Source organism: Polyodon spathula, chromosome 26 (genome assembly GCF_017654505.1).
Source record: "Polyodon spathula isolate WHYD16114869_AA chromosome 26, ASM1765450v1, whole genome shotgun sequence".
NCBI classification, from domain to species: domain Eukaryota; kingdom Metazoa; phylum Chordata; class Actinopteri; order Acipenseriformes; family Polyodontidae; genus Polyodon; species Polyodon spathula.
The window spans coordinates 17,934,355-17,942,275 of record NC_054559.1 but is presented as its reverse complement, the minus strand read 5'-3'; positions in this window follow the sequence as shown (position 1 = coordinate 17,942,275).

Genomic DNA, 7,921 nt, shown 5'->3' with positions numbered 1-7,921 from the left:
TTTTTTTTAGAACAGGTCATGTATATAAATAAGATGTTTCGGGTCAGTGTGGCCCGAAGCGTTTATCTATGTAGATTTGTGTGCAGGAATAAAACAAACTAATTTGTTATTTCATTATTATTATATTTGTATTATAATTTCTGTAAATGGCTGCACCTGTCTGGAGATATTCATAAGCAAACAAACAAACAAAAAAAACCTATATATATATCTACAACGCAGAGCCTAATATTCTCTGTCAGTATTGCAACAGCATCTCGCTGGCAAAGACATTCCAAAATGAGGAGCTCCCAGGTTGGCTGTCAAACAAGTTTTCTCACAGCTCCTGAACTAAAAGAGCATACAAGAGTAAAACCTTTGCAAATAAAGACATCTAATCAATTTAAGACTTTTTAAAATTAGTTTGAAATTGCATCGGGTCAATATGACCCAAAACATAACAGATGTACCTAAATTCTGTAAGAATAGGAGGGTTAAGCTGCTGTGTTCATATAGTTGCAACCGGACTGGTGTGAATCATTACAAAACCACCCAGATCTCAGGGGCAGGCTGAGTGCTTAAAACAAAAACAAGTGTGTTGCGTGAAGCTGCCGTTATTTTAAGGAAATTCCTGCTCACAAGACAATTGCAGAAGTAGGCTGAGGCATTCCCAGCATTAGCAAGTCATGTTATTTTCTGACCTCTTGCACATTAACAGTAACACACACATATACACATTCCGTCTTTATAATGGCTAGGATAGGAAAACTTTTAACAAGTTCAACTACACACTGCAGAGGGGAGGAGTGGGGAAAAAAAAGCTGTAGCTGTAAATAAAGGGAAGGGGTTATTATTTTAGATTTAGGGAGTAGCTTCTGAACCTTTTATTCAAGATAAAGAAGCCAAGGTTTTTTTTTTTTAGTGTAGTTTTTACACACAATGGCTTATGTACTTTGCAATGCTCCTACACCGCACAGTAAGCCTTTCTGAGTTTGTTGCTGTTGCTGATTGTAGCTGGTGAGGTGAATGGCCTGCAGACCCGTCAGCACAGCAGTCCTCCCTCTAGTGGCAACCCGGAGCTAGGACAGCCAGAGAGATAATCGTTGACTTTCTTTCTGTGAAAATTCTGTGAGTTCCCAAGAGAATCCTTCATTTTGCCAGCTGTCGAGGAATTCTAGGGACCTTCCATTCTGAAATATGCGTGCTGTATGGAATTCTGCAACGTACATCCTTCCTTTTAAGAAGAAGACGAAGAAAAAAAAAAAACAGATGCAAGAACCAGAGGTCACAGATTCACTTCTGGCTTGCTGCTAGAAAACAGTGATTTATTCTAGCAACAAATCAGCAGTTTAATTCGGCTGCCATGCAATTTAAAAATCGGCTTTCAGCTTCACGCTGTTGGCTGTAAAGTTATTTACATTTCCCTTCACCGTCTCACTCTGCCCTGAAATGCTGTCTCACTGTATCCAGGTCTTTCTAGATTGAAATTGCCATTATGCTCTTTGATTTCACCCATCAGATCATTGATTTCATAGAGTTGCCGAGCTCTGGAAGTGAAAGTTGGGAGTAAATGGCAAATGCCCTCGAATCATCTGATACCTTCCGAACTCATTCTAGCGGATATTCCTTTAAGCTGTGGCAAAACACGTCGTAGCCATTTGCAAAGATAGCTGAAATTAAGCCCTGTAGTAATTGTTTCTAACACCAGAGGGAGCCCAGGTATGGTGTAACGTTCGAGTGCCTCTGTTTCACTGTACCCCTTGTCTCACCATGCCCCACTCTCTCCTAATCATATTGCTTGCTCTGAAATTGTCAGATTTGCTTCATAGATTTAAAACCGCTGCATGATTATACTGTGTTACACACGTTCTGCAGATCGATACACCCGAAGATGCTCTGTCTTTCACAGTGGAGAGGAGATATTTGAACCCTTGCTAGATAGTAAGGAGCTGGTATTGATTGTGCAGGGTGGGGATTTTAAAGAGAAGGTCTCATCAAAGATTCATGCCGGTGTTGCTCTGCGCTCCTTTTCTTTGGGAAATGAACGATTAGAGAGATTGTGAGCCGCCGGGTCTAGCGAGTGACAGCCTGACAGCGTTCTCTGGGAATACGCTAAAGGCGGGGCGTCGCTAGCAGTTTGCACAGGACTGAAGAAGACAAGCACAAGCATGTTTTTTTTTTTTTAACCTATCGATGAACGATAAACAAACTGGACTATCAACTACCGGTATTTCACTAACATATTTTAATAGAGGTAAAATTGTTTTTTATTGTCAGACGCAATCAAACCTAATTGCCTTCTATGTCGCACCGAAAACAAACAAGAACGTGTCTTCAAATACTAGCAGCGGTGAGAGGTTATACATGACATAAACAATCTATTTTTATAGTTCAGGAAGCAACATAGAGTACATACAAATATGAGAAATGAAACCAGGTTTTACATGATTATCTTTGCTTTTAACTGTATAAATAAAAACACTTAATATTTCATTATATTATACGTGTACTTATATAAGCTGATAATCATAAGTGAATTGCATTCAAAAATTTAATTTTTAAATGAAAATGTAAATCTTGTCAATTTCAATGAAATGGTCACCCAAAGCAAGGGGATTTCAGTCTGAAGCCCAAGTCAGTTAAAAGTTTGAAATGTGTATAACACTGTGTTAGAACACTGGCCTAAGTATAAAAGTGTCTTTGTTAGATGTTCTCTGAATTAACTAGCATGTTACCTAATTAACCTTTTGTCACCAATTATTGTTAACAGGTGAGGGTCTGTGATTACTATAAATATAGGTAGCATAAGCACAAGTTTGTCATTCCTGAATGTAAGGGAGCAGAAAATGGCAAAATACTTTCAGTTAAGCATTTACTTTAAGAAATGAAGGTCAATCTTTAAGACAAATCACAAGAACTTTGCAAGTGTCTGTAACTGCTGTGGCCGAGACCATCAAACGATTTGAAGAAACTGGCACTCATGAGGACCAAACAAGGTCAGGCAGGCCAAGGGTGACCTCAGAATCAGAGAACAAGTTCATTCGAGTCACAAGTCTGCGAAACCGGCGATTAACTGCCCCTGAAATACAAGCTCAGCTAAATGCTACTAGAAGTACAGATGTTTCAACATCAACTGTTCAGAGGAGATTGCGTGAAGCTGGCCTAACTGGAAGAATTGCTGCAAAGAAACCGTTGTTAAGAGTGCAGAATAAGAGGAAGAGACTTGCCTGGGCCAAAAAGCACAGAAACTGGAAGTTAGAGGAGTGGAAGTCGGTCTTATGGATTTGAAAAATTTGGGTCCAACCGCCGTAAGACGCAGAGAGGGTGAGTGCATGAGTTCTGCATTCCCACTTCCCACTGTCAAGCATGGAGGAGGCAGTGTCATGGTCTGGGGTTACTTTGCTGGTGACAGAGTTGGTGATCTTTACCAAGTCCATGGCAAGCTCAACCAGCATGGCTATCATAGCGTACTTCAGAGGCATGCCATTCCATCAGGATTATGGCTAGTTGGGCAGTCCTTCATTCTTCAGCAAGATAATGACCCGAAACACCTCAAAGTTGTGCAAGAGCTATCTGGCGAAGAAGGAAAGTGAAGGACAACTCAGTCTAATGACCTGGCCTGCCCAGTCTCCAGACCTCAATCCCATAGAACTTGTATGGACAGAAGTGTCAAAGCAAAGCTACCCACAAGTGCCCTCCATCTCTGGGAATTGCTGCAGAAGAGCTGGGAAGACATGTGGGGTGATTTCCTGCTGAAACTTGTTAACCGAATGCCTCGTGTTTGTGAGGCTGTTATTAAGGCAAAGGGTGGCTATTTTGAGGAACCCAAGATTTAGAGACAATTTTCAATTTTCTTGAACATTGCTTTGATACTTCTTATGGTTTGTTTTGTATATTGTAATGTGTTTTCGTTTTCAAGTATTTACAGAAACGTATACGACATAAAACATTGTCAGTTATGAAAAAAAACCTAGTTTCCAGCAAGTGTACTCAAATTTTTGACTGGTACTGTATATCTATTTTAAGTGCAGGCTAATTAATCTGACATGCCTGAGGCCAATTTAGGGCCTACACGTTTCAGAATGTGGTTACTGCTGATTTCGTGAGAACATGCTCTGTCAAGCCCTTATCAGATTGTATGCAGTTTACTGTAACCGCACAGTGTGTAGGTTACAATTGCAAGTATTGTAAGGAAAGTCTGTTTGAAAACTGCACTCACTTCTGTGGAAATCTATGAATGTGTTTATGATGTCATTGACTGCACAGTTCATGATGTAACAATCTGCTATTTCTTTCTATTTAAACCTCCAGGCATCCTGGCATTCTTTCATATTGTACATTATCTCAATGTATTTCTTCTAAAACTACAAACTGTGGTTCATTCCTGTTAGGTTCATTTTTTGTATTATTATTAGTATTATTGATGTTTAGTGCTGGAAGCTGGCCATTGGTTTCCAGTAAAGCCCTATATATTTCCTCTTTTCCTGGCGCACTTCGCCCTTGTCCCGTACTAGGAAAAGATTCCCATAAATACGCTCCGGTTCCAGCCGCGAGTCTAGCTAATCAATGCAATAGCTGCCGTGGTTCATTTAGACAGCAAAATGACAAGTGTAGACACTTCTGTATTCTAATGCTTAATTTGCCAAGTTATTAGTGACTTATTTTAACTTTTTTTTGGTGCTTTATACCATTGTAATGATGTGCAGAGGGTTTAGCATTGTACATTTAAACACGGTGCGCATCTCTGCAGGTGCATTGATGACATCCTTAACAGTATGGGCAGCCGTGGGTACCAGCCAGGATTCACGACCAGGGCTGCCATTTCTAACAGGGTTATATAATAGACTCGGACACTCTGCCTGAGCAAAAAAAGTCCAGGTGAAAAAGAGAACAAAACAAAAAAAAACCACAGAAACCCACCCAGCCCAATGCATGCGGCCAAGGAACACTTTCTTAACTAGAAGGATTTCACTTCCTGTCTTGACACTGGAATTCCCCTGGTCTCTGGGCCAATGAGGCTGGGGTATGGTACAGGCATTACTGGAATAATGAGGACATCTTCTGATACATTATCCATCTGGACACTTGTGACTATATACTAATTTTCATTGTGATGTATGTGTGTGTGTGTGTGTGATGCATTGAAGAGCAGTCTGTTCATTTAATCCTAATTTGTGCGTTAATAATAATAATAATAATAATAATAATAATAATAATCACAACAACGCATATCATCAACTGTAAGCAAACAAAGCAAAACAAAACCCCCAAACACATGGTTAATTACTGTATTTGAGAATATACAGACTTTTGCGGTTTAATATTTGGAATTTAAACTGTTTCTCAAATGCAGCCATCAAGTTGGTTTGGTGACCAGTTATCAGTCCTGGTCTTTGTTCCAACCCTGTCCTATTGACCCAATTAAACCTCCATCCACCAAACACTTATCATTTTATCTGTTAAACCTGGAGTGGACACCCCTGCCCTACTGTATATGAGTCAACTTTTCAGTCATATTGCTTAAGATTGTAGTCCTGGTAGGTTTACAATACACGATAATGTAATGCTGTACTGTATTTGGTTTTATAGTGACCTCTGGTGGACGTAATTCGTAATCACAGTACATTGTTTTCAAACTGCTGTATTATTTTGATGTCCCTTGAGATACAATCTAGGTATCTGTGTAAATAAAGATTTTAAGGAATGCTGCATGATCCACACACAAACTCGCTTGTTTCGCTATTTTTCGTGCACATTACATTGTCTGACATAACGATCCCTAATAAAAAGTGAGTGACATCATCTCTAGAAGTTAAAGTCCCATTCCGGTTTGCCTGCATCGTGCCGTGGCCGTGGACTTTGATTGAAGAGCAGTACGAAGAGACGCGGCAGCGAGAGTTCTTGCACAACCCTTCAGCGTGAAGTTGCAACCAGCTGCGCCCAGGCAACTTTTTGAATGAACCGACTGGAGACTGGAGTTAAAAACCGTAAAACACAATGCACTTTTTAATTTCAACTTTGTAAAATTTTTGTTCTTCCGATTGAACAAACTTGTCTCAGTTCAACCCCTATTATTTACACTTACAAAAGCAACACTCTCCGAACACTAAGATGAAGATACCACAGCCGATCTGGGTTTTTGTGCTGTCGCTATCGGCCATTCCAATAACCTACACGGTAAACAACATCCCAGCTTCGGAAGAGTAAGTAGAGAACACCACTTATTTATTTCGCTTTTGTGTTTTGCAAGTATTAGCTATGTAGTAAAATGTCTTACTCTAACTTGGACTATTTGGGTCGCCGTTTGTGTTAGATTTATTTTTTTTCGGTACTCTTTTTCTTTTTCACTGTATGGAATTCACTCTGCCCATCTGAATTGTTGTCAGGTAAATTAGGATAGTTCCTGCGCCCGTTAAAGCCAGGGCACGCTGCTAAATTCCGGGAAACACGACTTTACTGACAGGTGGAGCACGCATTTTAACATTGTGGGCCAGTTTTGTCACATTGACCCGAGTTGTTTGGCGAGAAACAACACTATGAGTTTTTGCGAGTGAGTAGAGTTTGAACCACTGCTAGAGTAACCTGTATTAAAAAGTACAAATCACATGCACTTTGTGTACACAGTATCGATTTATATAGTACAACAGTGCTCTGTTGTGTAACTGCTTTATTGTGTTACACTGTACATTTCATTAATTGAATCCGTCTTTATTGCCTTGTTTGTAACAGGCAAAATCGGCCATTTTTTTTTTTTGGGGGGGGGGGGGGTTCTTAAGGCTGGTTTCACAGGCCATGTTCTTAAGGCTGGTTTCACAGGGGATGTTAACTGATGAATGATGCTGAAAAACCCTGCCCTGCCCTATCAGTCTCTCAGAGCAGGCCAACCTTTGAGTCTCCAAGTGAAAGGGACTTTGATCCGCTAATCAGTGTTTCTGACTGTCTTAGCAAGACTATTTGGGAGACTGCATTAGAAAGCCCTCAAAACCAGCTATACTGAGTCCCCAGAAAAGCACTGTTGCCCTCCTCTGCTCTCCGATTGTCCGCAGGTCCCCCCCCCATCTGCCCTGATGGGAAATGTATAGTTCAGTAGACATGGTGAGCAAAAGTCAAATACAGTGACATTTAAAAAACAGATTTTTAATGCTTGTGTGCTAATCAGTTAAGAGTGAACACAGAGTTTGTGCATTTTATTTTTGTTTGCAATAAACTAATTGTTTCCTCTCAATCCCCCCAGTCCCTTCGCTATACTGGCAATTGGAGTGGCTGTACTGGTGGTTCTTTTTTTACTGGTGTGCTTTGCCGCCCGCAGCAGTCCTCCACAAGACCCCCTCTTCTACAGTAAGTAAGCAGAGCTAGTGCTGTTTGACAGCCTGTGGAGTTTTCAGTGTCTGTCTTTCAGAAGCTTTCATTTTCTTGTCACTTTCTTCATTGGCTAGTCTGATGGTTTCCAATTTTTTGAACTTAAAGCAGAGTCATTTTAATTAGGTCGGATGTACACTGTAGCTTTCCCTCTGTCTGTCATTATAAGTGTCCATCTCTGGCATTCTCTGTCGTTCTCACTCTGTAAAGCTAATAACCATTCTTCAGTTTATTTGTGTTCCTTTGTACTCATTTTTCTGATTCTGAAAACTGTCCTTTCAGCAAGCTGGCGCTTTTAATAAGATACTGTCAGTAAGCATCCAGAAACCTCAACCAGCTGCCCCCGTATATATATCTCCTTCAGAACTGCCGGCTTTCGGACATTATTACCTTTTTCCCAGCAGAGGTCTATAAATAACACAATCTATGGGCAATATAAAGGATTCAACCTGGTTTATCCATTTATTTCTCCAAACAGTTAGTCACAGTTGCACTAGTTTTTGCAGAGTTCATCTGGTGTGCATTGAGTTGATGCCAGTGCATTTATTAATCTGTCCATTTTCTGCACAACATGTAAGGCTGT